This window comes from Lycorma delicatula, chromosome 9 (assembly GCF_047948215.1).
Source record: "Lycorma delicatula isolate Av1 chromosome 9, ASM4794821v1, whole genome shotgun sequence".
In the NCBI taxonomy this organism is placed as follows: Eukaryota; Metazoa; Arthropoda; class Insecta; order Hemiptera; family Fulgoridae; genus Lycorma; species Lycorma delicatula.
This window is the reverse complement of record NC_134463.1, coordinates 129,574,506-129,589,683: the sequence shown is the minus strand read 5'-3', so window position 1 is coordinate 129,589,683 and position 15,178 is coordinate 129,574,506. Positions and strand designations below refer to the sequence as shown.

The 15,178-nt window shown below is 34.5% G+C and overlaps 1 protein-coding gene across 3 annotated transcripts in view; it reads left to right on the top strand.

Annotated features, from left to right (window-relative positions):
• Positions 1–657: 657 nt before the first annotated feature.
• Vha100-2 (V-type ATPase subunit a family protein Vha100-2) overlaps positions 658–15,178 on the top strand; it is a 314,412-nt gene continuing 299,891 nt past the window's right edge. For all 3 annotated transcript variants that reach the window (XM_075375901.1, XM_075375897.1, XM_075375899.1), the window contains exon 1: positions 658–869. The gene's annotated coding sequence lies outside the window, so the exon portion shown is untranslated. The remainder of the gene's footprint in view (positions 870–15,178) is intronic.

Below are 15,178 nucleotides of genomic sequence, written 5' to 3'. Positions count from 1 at the left end.
TAATCTTATCGGTGATAGTTTGCGTTATAATAATTAGAAACAATTCTTAACTGCTTTTTAAACATCTCACTAATTTTATGAAAAATTACTAAATCAAAATTTAGTATTTGCTTTTTATTATTATTTTTGTTTGTTTAGCGATAAACGATCAGAAGATAAAATGAAGCTACATCTAACGAAGATTAGTTATCTACTAGAACCGGTTTGTTAAACGTGATTCGGTGTCGTCATAATTAAGTTCTTGTTTCATTTTCCAAGACGCTTCGCTTTTTGAAATGTTTCAGCCGTTGTCAAACATTAAGTCGTAAAAGAAATACAGTAGTTTAAAGTCATACGATTTCATTATTCAAAAAGTAATTCGTTGAAAAAATTTATTTAGTTTTTTAATGTTTTCCCGTCGGCTTACTTTTCAGCACTGTTGCGTCGATATTCCTTGATATTTTTTATTCGTCTCTACTTAAGTTAATTTATCCTTAAAAAGGAAACAAAATAATCGTGCGAATAACTAGATATTAAAAACGTTAGTGCGATGCGATTATGAATGGCTCGATGATGTTCGTTCGTCATCGTCATCGTCATCGTCATTGACCTTGCCTCAGCTGGTTATTTGTAGTAGGGAGTGTACGCGAACGCGTGGCTGTTAGTTGAATCAGCTGCCGTTACTGGCGCTGCGGTAAACACACTTGTTGGCTTCGGTGTATGTTGCTCGTTGACCGACTCGATGTGGTGTGAATGTGACTGTGTTAGTCTTCGCTTATTGAGATCTAGTTTCGTAACGTTGAACGTTTTGTGCCGATTGTTTTTATTTTTGTTGTTTGTGTTCGCCTTTCGTCAAGATTTTGTTACCGAAGTTATTTTAAGACGACAAGGTAATAGAATTAATTTTTTATTTTAATAATCGTTAAAAGGTATTATTTTGAAACTATTAACCGACGTGTTGAAGTAATTTTAACCTTATCTTTTAGATGATAGCGGCACTGTTTTCTTCCAACTTAACCCATTTTCTTATCTCGTAAAGCGATACGTTAAAGTTATTTTAAAAAGATTACTGTGTTTTAGTTTTTCTGGATCTTTTAAATGTATTTTAAACGATTTACAAACTAATTTTCAACTTTTTAAGGTAGTCGTTAACAAGTCAAATGTCGCATTATTATTTTATAGAAAATTTGTTGTCTTGGCCTTATAAAAATTCTTCCTGCTTCGTAAAGTAGTTGAAAAAATTTCATCCTTATTTACTTAGTCGGTTTGTATCTTTCTCGTTTCATATAATTATTTGTCTTATTTTATTTTAATTTGTTTGCAGTTTATTAAATATAAATTTTTTTACGCGCTGTTAGGAATGTTGTGTAAATATTATACATTTCTTCGGTTAATTACGCGTTAGTCTTACTGTATAATTTAATTGCTTAACCGATAATATTTATCACGTGCAAATTTCAAACCGTAATAATAAAATCTGTCTTTCTTAAGTTACTCTTCTGTGTTGACGAGTAATATGAAAATCATTTTGAAAATAGAATATTTTTGCTGTACTACCGGTATTTTACGTGTAGATATTAAATAACGTAAAATTCTTTTCTGTTATTAATCGCAGACCTGTAAACATACTGTCCCGTATCCGTTACACTGATAAGGCGTCTGTCCGAAAAATGTTCGTTTTTTGTTTACAGTACTAGTGTTAATCGATCAAAAGAAATATATGAATGGTTTTTTTTTTTTATTACGGAGCGGTTGCATTAATTATATGGGGCTACGCCCGTACTTAATGAGCGGAATTGTTTATAATGATCGACAGTAAAGTCGAATAACTCAATTATTCGTTTAAACCGTTAACGTAGTTTAGAATTATTAAAAGAATATAAACTATTCGGTCAAAGGACTTATGAAATTACTTATCGGCTAAAGTTAACGGTACGGATGGTAATTAGCCCTGTTAGGCCTCGGTAAGAATACGAGTTGATTATAGGCTTAAAAATTTCTTTAATAAATTTATACTTCGAGAGCGCTACGATTTAATAAGTTCATTTCAGAAATACCGTTGACCGAAATTCTAAATGATTTTTGTATATTGTGGCCTTGTAGTAAATGAAATTAGTAAAGTCTGGCAGATTATTAAACGTTCAGTAATTGTTTTCCATTATTATTAAACTACTCTTTGTAGAATCTATGGAATTCCATGAAATGAAATCGTGCAGCTGAAGACCGGTCCACAGTTCCTGGAGTTGTAACGCTGTTTACGTATTATGTTTTTGACAAAGATTTCTGTATATATATATTTCTATGTCGTTGCCTTGGTCTTTTTATTAAAAAAATGTTTATACGGAGCGTGCGCTTGTTGAAACATAATCAAGAAATTATTCAATTGTCGAGCTCAAATTTCAGTAATTTATGTTATATGACAAATGAATAAATAAATAAATTGCTATGACTCGCAAAGAATTTGTTACAGGTCTAGGCAGTCAAACACACTGGATAGATATTTGTTATTTGTTTACTAGTTTATCAAAACATTTAAGTTGTAGAAATTTGATTGTGTTATCTAGCGTATATATTATATATATATATATATATATATATACATACATACATAAATACATTCCGCGTATAAAAATATTTTCATAATGATTTCCATTACTTGATAAGACTGTAATATAATCTGCGATTGTACTTACGATATCATAAGGTTCGAATAGTATTTTGTCACTTCTTCATTTTATTTTAATTAATAATAAATTATAATTATTTTTACTTTTCCCGTTACGAGGGAAAGTATGGTAATCGGGTCAAATTTTGTACGTCTGGTTTTATTTGCAGATTTTCACGTTTATCGCCTCCTCTAACCAAAAAAACATAGTTTTAACCTTGGAAAAATTCGAAGGATGTACGTTTGTCTATGCCCAATTTATCGCTTGGTTTTTGCGTATTCGATGGACTGATTTATATGAAATTAGCCACGCTGAGTTTTGTATATGCGGCATCGATGCCGTTTAATTTTTGTATCGATCTGTCGATGAGACGTTGAAACAGGCGCATTATATTTAGACGGTAGAATAAATGTTTTCACATCGGTTATGCCTCTTAGGAAATTAAGATATTTTTTGACAGTGTTCCGGCTTATTCAAACTCCCGTAAAGTTGAGGTAAGAAAAAATAATTTTTTCATTTTGGTCGTTTCCGGATTCAATGTCGCATTCTTGTACCGATTAGAGGATTCCGTTACGTTAATATGACACTTGGATTATATATTTGGGCGATTTCATTCGAGGTTTAGGAATAATGAGCGTAATTTTTGGGCCTTTTTTGGTTAGGTATCTTTTTTCTTGATATCTTTAGACAGGATAAACGGATTTTAATTAAATGTTTACGATGATTTCTGAATACGGATCGTCAATACAACTTAATTTTCGTTACGATTAGTAAAGGGTGGCGAGATACGGTCACCGTGGGTCCCGTATCTCAAAAGTTTACTGAAAAGGAAAGATTTCTACGTAGTTCTTTTCTCGCGTACTTTAATGTTACGCTTAATTTTCTTCGTAAGTAGTAGTCTACCTCTATACGCAGATGCCGGAAAATTTTTGCGACTCTTGAATTAGGTTTTTATTACTTCTTACCGGTTTTCTTTTAAATAAACCGGAACTAAAACGAATAACTCGGAAAATTACAATATTTAGCGCGGTATATAATATATAAATGTAAACGTAATATTTTTTTTATCGAGCGGTTCGTAGGACGTTAATCTCCAAATATAGAACGGAAAACAATTAGAAAAACCTTTGGAGCGGTACTTAGACACGGTATTTGGATGAAGAGACCGACCGGGGAATCATATCGAACGGACGCACTCGCAGACACGATCAGAAAACGCATACTTGCATTCTACGGGCGCACACAGCGAATGAACAACAACGGACTCGCAAAGAGGATCTTTGATGCGGTGAACAGCTCGATCGGGAAAAACGATTGGCATCGTGAAATCGAAAAGGACCTAAGACAAGCAGGGATCAACGGGGAAACGACGGAAGAAGGAGGAAACGTTAGAAAGAAGATGATGAACGCGAAATTTGAAGCGAAAGAAAAGAGGAAAACAGGATCAAAGTGGACAGAACAGAGGAAACAGAAATACGGTCAAAGAATGAAGACATTTTGGGAAGAGAAGAGGAAGAAGAAAACTTAGTTTCAAACACCGTTCTTAAGGACAAAAATAAATAATAATAATATAAATATATAACTTTTTCTGCTATAGCTTACGTTTGTTTAACTCGTGCAAATATTAAAAGCATCACGCGATATTATTCATTCAATTTGAAATCTTTTACTATAACGTTGCCGACTTGCAAAATTAATTTTACGTATTTTTGGTTATTTTTAGAAGTTTTTTCCGAGCGTGAAAAGTAAGTAAAAATCTACGGTAAATAACTATCTACATAAAACGTTACTGATTTTAGATTTTTAGACTTACAATCGGATGTATATATAAACATCCGTATATGAAAAAAAAATTCTTGTTGGGCGAAAGAAAAAATAATTTGATTTTGATGTATTATAATTATATAACGGGCCAAACAACCCCGCTTCAATTCATAGGAAATAACCGCGTGGAATGTGGCTGTACAAACATGTCAAAAGTTTGAGAAGATTGCATATTAGTTATCCTTGTGTTAACCGATTTAATTATACGCTGCAAATTATCATACCTCAAAAAGAATAAAGCAGAAGGAACAGGCGGACAATTTCTTAAAGCAACATTACGCGCTCGAGAATGTGTAGCCCAAGTAAGTATCCGACTGAATTATAGATCATTTACTCAAACTTCTCTTCTCCCTCCCGCTTAAGGTATCCGTTTACAAATATATACGGTATTCCGATTTAAATTAAGTAATTATTTAGTTACGATAATTATAAATAATCGATTATATAAAGTCCAGTTATATTTGGAATTGAATATGTTTATACAAAATCAGATTTCGGTGTAATTTTTCATTAATTGTATGCAATTTATATATATTTTTACCTCGATATCTGAAATTGTAACATTTCTTCCTTTCATCCAGAAATTCCGGGTTCAAGTCACGGTTGGGCGTGGCATTTTTTTTTCATACAATCATTATCATCCGCATAGTAATTATTATTGGACTTCAGCTCTTTATTGCTGTATAAATAAATTTCTAGTATTAGAACTTGTTATTTTTAATTTTTCTGTTGCGATTTCTGTTATGATTTTTTTTTTACAAGTTAGACAAATTTTACGTTCAGTATTTTTTTTTTTCATTTAAATCTATATTGTTATACTGTATGTATACTGTTATCTATACCGTTATATAAAGAGGAAGAGGGTTTTTGTTTGTTCGAGATAAACAAACTACTCGATCGGTCGCAACCAAATTTTTACCCGTGTTTCTTAGCATAACCGAAATGGTTTTTAGATATATTTCATCTCAAAAAAAAATATATATGTAGTAGTAGAGATTTATCGGTTGAAGCGCAAATTTTAATGAACTGTGAGCTTTGAGTCTCTCTCTCTCCGCAGTGTAAGCCGGGTTTGAACGGATCGATTCGAATCAATAGAATGAATAATATTACAAAAATAATAATTAGATTTACGTTATATAAGATAATGTTAAATAAAATTAAGACAGTTGTGTTTAACTACGGGTTTCCCATGGAGACTGCGTGTGAGGCTAGAGTGGTAAGGCATGCGAGCACTTCGTGAGAGGTTAGACCATCCATCACCGTCAACAACAAACAACAAATGGGGTGCATCTGGGGCGCTGTTTTGGGAGGTGCAGTGGGGTGCTCATATAATATCTCTAGATTGTCTGTTTGTTTTGTTACCGTATTACGCCAAAAACCGACTGGCCGATTACTTTCAAATTTGCAGATAAATTCGTGCTATCCCAGGTAAGATTTTAAGCCATTTACCGAGGCTGTAGCTCCGTTGTAAGTTAAAATATTCGTTATTTCTTCGCCCCCAAGGACGATTGAAGTTGTAAATTAGAGATATTCATTAAGGAAAAATAGATTAATCCTTTTAATTCATTATATTTCTGGCACCTCGGCAAAGAAATAAGTTATGAACTTTTCGTCGTCTGAGGTGTGTGAACTTTAGTTACCGTAGATATTATTCTGACCCACCGGGTCGGTCTAGCGGTTAACTCGTCATCGCGGATCGCAGATTTCGAAGACGAGTGTTCTAAGTTCAAATCCTAGTAAAGGCAGTTACTTTTATACGGATTTGAATACTAGATCCTGGATACCGGTGTTCTTCGGCGGGTCGGGTTTCAATTAATCACACATCTCATGAATGCTCGACCTGAGACTGTACAAAACTACGCTTCATTTACATTCATACATATCATCCTCCGAATTTATATCTTACGGTGGTTCTGGAGGCTAAACAGATAAAAGTAAATTAGTAGATACTGTTATTCTGTCTTTTGTAATTTAGTTTCTTTTTCAGGTTTCTGTAAAGCCTGAATACTATAATTATTCTCAGTATTATTCTTACAACCGTGAGTATAACGTACAGTGCGGAGATCCAAGGGACGGAACCCTCTCGGTAGATGGGAATGGCGACCGAAGCGTGCTTTGCGGGTGTCTACGGCGCCGGTCCCCCTTGCAAATTGGGAATAGTGAGCGTTGCGAGCTCTGCGGCCGTGGGGTAGGCCCCGAGAAGTCCCGAGGAACCCCTGAGTTGGCTCCGGGATTCGCTTGGGCTGACATGAGCCCCGTGGGTCCAGGTTCTGGCTAGACAGACCGGCTAGTCTAGCGTATATATATAAAGATATTAAAGATAATATTAATATATATAATAATATTAATATAATATTAAATATATAATATTTAATATATATAAAGATATATTAAAGATATATATATATATATATATATATATATATCTATATATATATATATATATATATCTCTTTAAATGTATATATATATATATTAAAAGAGTAACACTGTGTTTATTCACATGACAGTTATAATTTAAAATAAAATCTTTTCTAGATGAAAACCATTTTGAAAATTTTAGCTATCTATATATATATATATGTATGTGTATGTATATACATATGTATATAATGTTCGTAAAATAATGGTGGGGTTTAAATAGTCAGTGTTGAAACAGAATATAAGGGACACATGAAGTATACGTCAAAATGAAGAGAAACTGTCCAAGTTTTCTATACGTGAACAAAGTTCTAGTGCCAACCGATGTGCGCTGTCTTACAAGATCATCGATGTCGTGATGAGGAATAGTGAGTTGTCTCGCCGCAACTCCAGTATCTTTTTGCGGATTTTTTCACATAATCGTGGTAAAACGCCTTGATATTGTACACGGTTCGCTGTTTCAACTTGAGGCAAGTATTCAAAGTGCACAATTCCATTAAAATCGAAAAAACTGAGAGCGTCACTTTGACATTCGATCGAGACCGATGTGATTTCTTCGGGCGTTGAGATCCCGATCGCATGGAGATCGCCGATTTATTGTGATGACTGAACTTTTGTTTCAGTGTCGTAGCTCTAAACCCGGCTCTCGTCTCCCGTTATGATCCTTTGTATGAATGTCATCCGCTGTCATTCTATAAGCTGTTTCCATTTTACGAATCCTACTTTTAATTCCTTCTTTTTCGAGTGCGGTTGGGTGTTATCACCCCAAGATACTTATTTCATAGAACGTTTTTTGAATCTTTAAAATGTTGTACGTAAATTTATTTTGTTAAATAAATAAATACTATTCCCTCCCCCGGTCTATTTTGAACGAGACATTTTTTTAGTTAACAAAAAATGTAACGTTGAAATTAGGTTAAAACGATTATTAATTTTACTTTATACAATGACCTCACAATTATGCGATTATTTTTTATAACCGACTTTAATATACGTTCATGCATTAATAACAGTAAAGACTTGTGTGTATTTGTTCATTATATAATAAACGTGATAGCAAAAAAGTGAAATTAGTTGAATTTCTTCATCGCTTCTTTAATTTTTAAAATTACATTTTTTAACTATCTGTATTTAATACACAATTTTCCTGCTTTTTTTTACATTTCCAGTTATATTGTTTGTAGTACAAGGAAAGGCGTTCTACATTTTAATTTTCCGCTTCTGAGATCCCGTGAAAACAAAAATGTTAGATTGTTGCTTGCTAAATAATGTACGTATCGAAACCGGCGTTGATTTCGCTTTATTTGTAGATTTAAAGGATATTTATTAGGGGGAGAGAATTTTATTAAAATTTGAAATTTTTAAAAATTGTCGTACGCGATGAAAAATACATTTCTTTGAAAGATTATATTCGTTACGAACCGCTCGATGGAAAACCTTCACTTCAAGTTTTGGTACCCGGAGCGTAACTTTTCCGAACAAGCCGGAGTATTTACCCTTTCTCCCGGCTTTTTAAGAATATATTTGAAACTTACATTATTATTTTATCTTACTTGTTATTATTTAATGTTATTTCGTTTTTGAAAAGTTAACGTGCATATTGAAAAATATTTTCCCAAAATTTAGGAATTTTTAATCATTTATTTGAATAATTCTGTTTTTTATTAAACCGTTGAAAAATAATAACTATATAGTTATGTTATTTCGGGATCATTACAGAAGTTTTTCATCTACGTAGAAGTTAATGTACCCGTTTTTATTCTGTTTATCTTTACTTTTAACGAGATTTTCGTATTCGGTTTGTAGAAACGAACAAACCGCCAGATTTTTTTATAATCTTTAAGTAAAATTCCTGAACGAAATAGCTACTTACTGAAAAACATTAATAACTGAAACTGTAGATTTTAAAATGAACAGATTGAGCGAAAATTATCACACGAGTTAGGTTAATATTTATATTGCGCGTTTGACACATTTAAAGTAGTCTGCTCGGGAAAAAAGGTTACTTTATTTTAGTTTTCAGTGAAAATGAGATTGCACAGTTTTGATAGAAAAGTAATCGGAGAATAATAACTTTGATTTTTTATCGTTATTATAAAAAAAAATAATCGAAGGGAAATATCGAGCTTTTAACTCGAGAGAAATATATATTGCAATTAATACAATAAAGAAATTCGTTTGGGCAAATCAATTTTCAGATGCAAGTTTAACTTCTTTATTTATTTAAACGTTCTTCTGTTTGTTTAAAAACAAATGAACATTTCCTCCGTTTATTAGTTTGGGCGAAACGAAATATTGTTAAAACGGCAAATTACATAAAACGGAATTAACAGCTGAAACTTTCTGACGTTTAATCTTTACAGACGCATGAATTAACTAGAGTAAAATAGCTTGTAATAAATACAAATTTAATTTAATTTTTTTTCATCGACTACCGATTTATTAGGTTACAAAAAGGCAATCCTTACTTTCCTGGCTATAGCTCTATCGCTATACAGCAAAAGCATAACTGTAAAGAGAAAGTATAAAAAAATTTAAGGAATCAGGATTTTTCCAGACGTTGACTTTTCAAGATCCCCGTAATCAAAAACATACGTCTGTTAAGATGTACGTACGTATGTGTGTTGACCTGTATATCGATTAATATCTCGGACTGGCCCGGCATAAATTCTTCAGAAATGGCCAAAAACGTTCTATGTATGGAGGAGCATTGATGCTATTCATTTTTGACGCTATTAAAAACGACGAGAAATAGTTTTCTCCTTTATGACTTTATTGTAACGGTCGTAAAAAAATGCGCTTCAGTACGGTGAATGTATCGTTATTTGTTTATTCATTACTCGTATCAAGTTATTTACAATTACAAAGTCGATCGAATATAGCGGTAGAGGAATATTCTATATTATTTTTAGACGGTTTTTGCCTCGTATCTCGAAAACCCTTGACCAAAAAAGCTAAAATTTGGCAGAAATAACTGTTTATATACCGGGTGACTCAAAAAAGACGTCACAAGTTTAAAAGCATATAGAAATTTATTGAGAAAAGTTACAGATTCGGTTGAAGTCTTATTTCATACCAAAACACATCGATCCGTAATGCTTGCTTCCTCGCCCCCGACTTCTTAATATCACCTTTAAATGCCACAGGGGTTACACTAACCGGCTTACCGATCAACAGTACTGTTCTTCGGGCTCGGTTGAAACGGAGCCAGAACAACATCGGAAACCGGCTTCCTTCTAGTTGACAACGGCGTCGGCGGAGAATCAACTCTCCCCCGCTCGCCCGTGCCAACACCGAAACCTTCAGCGCACCCCTGCGGCCGGTCGTTTCTCTTCTCGATCGGTAAGTGCAAGAACCGCAGCTTACGGAAACGAGACTGTATATAATCGGCACTTTTCTCGCCAACATTTCTCGTGTTACTGACGAACTCTTCCGCCTCAACACATATGTCATTAAACATATCTACAAGTTCAGCGGCCACCTCGTTCAACATTATGTCCGTCACAGCCAAGCGCATCACTAATTCCTAAAGAGCGGCAGCTTCAGCCCTTTCTGGCCTGAAGGGGCGTCAAGGCTTGCCTATCATGGCCCGTGATAGATCCTAGCATCGGAATCTGAACTGCATTCCCCCCTTCAGCAGGCACCGAAATCGTCGATTTAGCAGCCCCAGCCACCGCCACACCTCTCCCAGCAGCTTTCCTAGATCGTTGCCGTCGACCTAACGCACCGGCCTTACTGACGGTCTCAACATCTGATAACCCGCTGTCGCCCTCTGCAGCTTCCTGAGCCTCTTTTAACGCTCTCCCTTTTGCAAGACGAGCCTACTCCTCTTTGGCCTTACGTGCCTCTGCTTCCTTGGCCTGCTGGGCCGCTCGTTCTTTGGCCGCCCTTTCTTTCCGCCGAAACTCCCTCTCCGTACGCCTGTTTGCCTCCATTCGTGCGCCCGCTGCTCCGCTGCATTCTTATCGGTAACCCTCCTCACCTGAGGAGACACTTCAGGATCATCCCGGTCACTCGTACCGGTAACCTAACAGATAACACGGTACGATACAAAAGAAAGAAACAAAACAACTAAACGACAACAAACTATATAAACAAATACACATCGACCGATGAAAACCGTCCGGTATAAACGTAAACAAAATAGCAACCGATGGGAAAACCAATATTGCCGCCGTTGCTAAAGTAAAAAACTAACGAATGTAAACGGTAAAATAATAAAACCCAAATAATATAAATTTCAAAGCGATAAAGCAACACCAAACGCAAAGGAAAAGAAAACTAAAAAAAACTGTGGAGGGTGACTTACCCGTACAAAAAAACCCGAATAGCCGAAGGCTACCTAACCCAAAACCTCAAATAAAAAATTAACAGAAGCGGAACAAAACCCGACGTAAAAACTAAAATATACAATAGAACATGTAACGAAATACCTAACGGCACAGAAAAAACCTAAAAACAAAATAACGGTAGAAGTACCATTAATAACATGTAATATCAGAGCTATGCAAAAACCGCCCTATCCCGACGGCATTACGTGTCGGCATTAACGCCGTAGCTGCAGAAGTAACGTCCGACTTGCCGGCTACATTTTGGAATGAAATCGACTTCAGTCGGGATGTATGTCGCACTAGAAATGGAAACCAGATCGAGCCGTAGTGAATGTCTGATATACTTTTCTATGAAATGAGACTTTAACCGAACTTGTAAGTTATCCCAGCTGAAGTATATGCTTCTATATGCTTTTAAAGCTGTGAAGTCCTTTTTGAATCATTCGGTATATATATCCCAGCGCTTCGACCTGATTTTTGATCCCATCGGACAAGGAGCATTACCACGGTACACACAAGTTATATATATATATATATATATATATATATATATATATATATATATATATATATATATATATATATATATGTATAGAGAGAGAGAGAGAGAGAGAGAGAGCAGGCATTTAGGAGACTTAATGGACATTAATCGTTCAATCATTGCAGAAGCTTCGGGTAACACAAAGAGATATGGAACTACGTTTACTTGGAGTTACCAGACGGGAAATGAATTACTGTAAACGAATCGAGAATAGACGAAAGTACACGATGTTGTCGTGAAAGTTATCGATGTGAAAGTTAAGGAATTAAAATGGCGGTTGGCAGGCAATGTAGTAAGAACCGATAGCAGATGGACTACATAAGTACTTGAATGGATACCTCTAGATATTAAAACGCCCACAAAAAAGACCAAAGGCCCGTTGAATTGATGTTGTTATCAAGTACATTGGACCGAATCGGCAGAAGATCGCACAAGACTGTGTTAGTTGAAAACGTACTGAAGAGGCCTTCATTCAACAGTGTTTAATAACATCATATCGAATAAGTTAGCCCGAACTTATTGGAGTAAGTAATTATTTCATTAAATAAACTTTTAATCGCCAAAAAAACACACAACAAAACAATGTATGGGACGCGCACTTAAAATTCAGTTTTGTTTACCTTTAATTTTCAAGACTGAAAATGCTGTACTGAAACAGCTTTTTTGGTATTAATTTAGACATTAATATAATACTCGACTTAAAAATTAATTGATGGACCCTATTTAAGAATTTAATTTTTTTTTGTAATTACTGATACTTTATCGTTTTTTCAAGTTGGGCTGTTAAAAATTTTTAATGAGGTAGCAAGGTCAATCGGAACCAAAAGATTTATACTAAAAATTTATATATATTTTTTTAACCATTATTCCCTAAAATCAGATTAATTTTGACGATAAAAATACCATTCGGTCAAGAAGTCAACTGGAACCCGCATTATTTTAAAGAAAATTTTGATCCTTTGGGAATTATATTTTTAATATTGCATAATTTTTTTTGTCGATACGTTATCTGATAAAGAAATCGGATCAAACTGAAATTTTTTTTACTGAATATGTTGATCTTTTGCAGTTGTACTCTGTATATCGTGTAATTAAGCTAATTAATATTTAAAAATCCCATGGACGTATTTGAAATAAAAATCTGTGTAGGAAAAAGCCGGGAAATATTTTAACTCATTTGGAAATTTATTTGCTAATTTTTATTAATGTAAATGAAGAAAAATCATAGGTTGAGTTTTTGTAAATCTTTATGATCTTTAGTAGTTTTTTTCATTTTAATCACATTATAGTTTTAAAAATTATACAAATCTAATTAAAAGAGTCGGTAACAATATGACCGAAACCCGCAGGATTTACAGAGAGCTTAGAATGTTCTCCTTCCCGCCGAAATAAATATTGAAAATTGGAACTATTACATTATTTATAAAAATTAGCAAAAAATTCAATTCGGTTCTACGTCAAGGTATTCCCTTCTACGGTGTAATTAAATTTAAAAAACCTGAACTAAAATAGTCGCTTGAGAATCCTGTGAGTTATTTTAACAAAAAGATTACTCTTTTATCGTATTTTTATGTTTTACTGTGACCGTACAAACTTAACGAGGAAAGCGAGGAATGAAGCGGTTTCCTCTTCGTTCTCGTGTTCAGTACGCCGGAATTGTTCTAGCGGACCGTCATTCCGAGCGCGATATTTGATCCTAAATGTGACCGTTCTGTTCACCGTATGGACGACTGTATTTTCGGATGTTATTACCTTAAAACCTATGACACCGCTTTCTGCGGGTTGTAGTCGTAAGAAAGACCGAGTCGAACGATGTAAAACAAATTAATTTACGTATTCCTTCTGACGAGAAACATTGTATTTTATACACGCTATCGCCATTTTGATGATGATAGCGATGACGATGAAGAACTATCGTATGAAAATAAACAAGAACAAAACGAAGGTAATGAAATGCAGTAGAAATAACGAAGACGGTGGACCGCTGAGTGTAAAAATAGGAAGAGAAAAGATTACCGAGGTAGAAGAATTTTGTTACTTGGGAAGTAGAATTACTGAAGATGGACGAAGCAGGAGCGATATAAAATGCCGAATAGCACAGGCGAAACGAGCCTTCAATCAGAAATATAATTTGTTTACATCAAAAATTAATTTAAACGTCAGGAAAAGATTTTTGAAAGTATATGTTTGAAGCGTAGCTATATATGGAAGTGAAACTTGGACGATCGGAGTCCCTGAGAAGAAAAGATTAGAAGCTTTTGAAATGCGGTGCTATAGGAGAATGTTAAAAATCAAACGGGTGGATAAAGTGGCAAACGAAAAGGTGTTGCGGCAAATCGATGAAGAAAGAAGCGTTTGGAAAAATATAGTTAAAAGAAGAGACAGATTTATAGGCCACATATTAAGGCATCCTGGAATAGTCGCTTTAATATTGGAGGGACATGTAGATGGAAAAAATTGCGCAGGCAGGCGACGTTTGGAATATGTAAAACAAATTGTTAGAGATGTAGAATGTAGAGGGTATACCGAAATGAAACGAATAGCACTAGGTAGGGAATCTTGGAGAGCTCATCAAACCAGTCAAATGACTGAAGACAAAATAAATCACCATTTTCTATAGAGAATACTATTCTTGTTATAAATCGTAAAACTTTAGCTCCTGCTATTCTGGCTAAGGTTGAAAATTGTTGCGATTTTAATAAATCGTCATTAAAAAATTATAGTTTCAAGAAGTTCCCCCTTTTTTTCAAGATAGTTCGTATTCCCCCTTTTTTGATAAAAAGAATTATCAAAAATCAATTTTTAGGGTAAAGACTTGTAACAGCTACTTTACGAAATCCGTTGAAACCGTTCTAAATCTGAGAACGCTTCATTTACAATCGCGATTAAAAGGCTGACTCGCTCGGTTCCAATACATTTTCTTTTCGGTTAAAAAATTAATTTTGTAGCTTATGAATGTTCAAGTCTGACCGGGATTCGAACCCAGGTTCTTGCAATTTATTTTGTTGTTGAAATCCTTTCGCTTTATTAAAAAGTAATATTTAAACATTTTAAGACTATTATTTTTTATAAGCTGTAAACAAGCACTATTTACTCGTCACAGAAGAAAAGGCATATGCCGAACGATCGAATACTCCCCGTTTTAAAATAATTATACTTTATCTATTAACTATAATTACAACAAATGGATACGACAGCAAAGCGTCTAGGATGACGTTCTATTTGATATTCGATACGGGAATCGGATTTCGCTACCTGCTTCTCGAGCCCTGGGTAGTTCGAGAAGCCGGTAGCAACGCGATTCCTGGGCGAATCGCGTCCTGATTTCACCAGGAACTCTTGTAAAACGGAAGACATAACTTCTCGTATTCGCCCATCAAGTACTTCCAAAGTTTGCGGTTCGGTACAGTAGACTT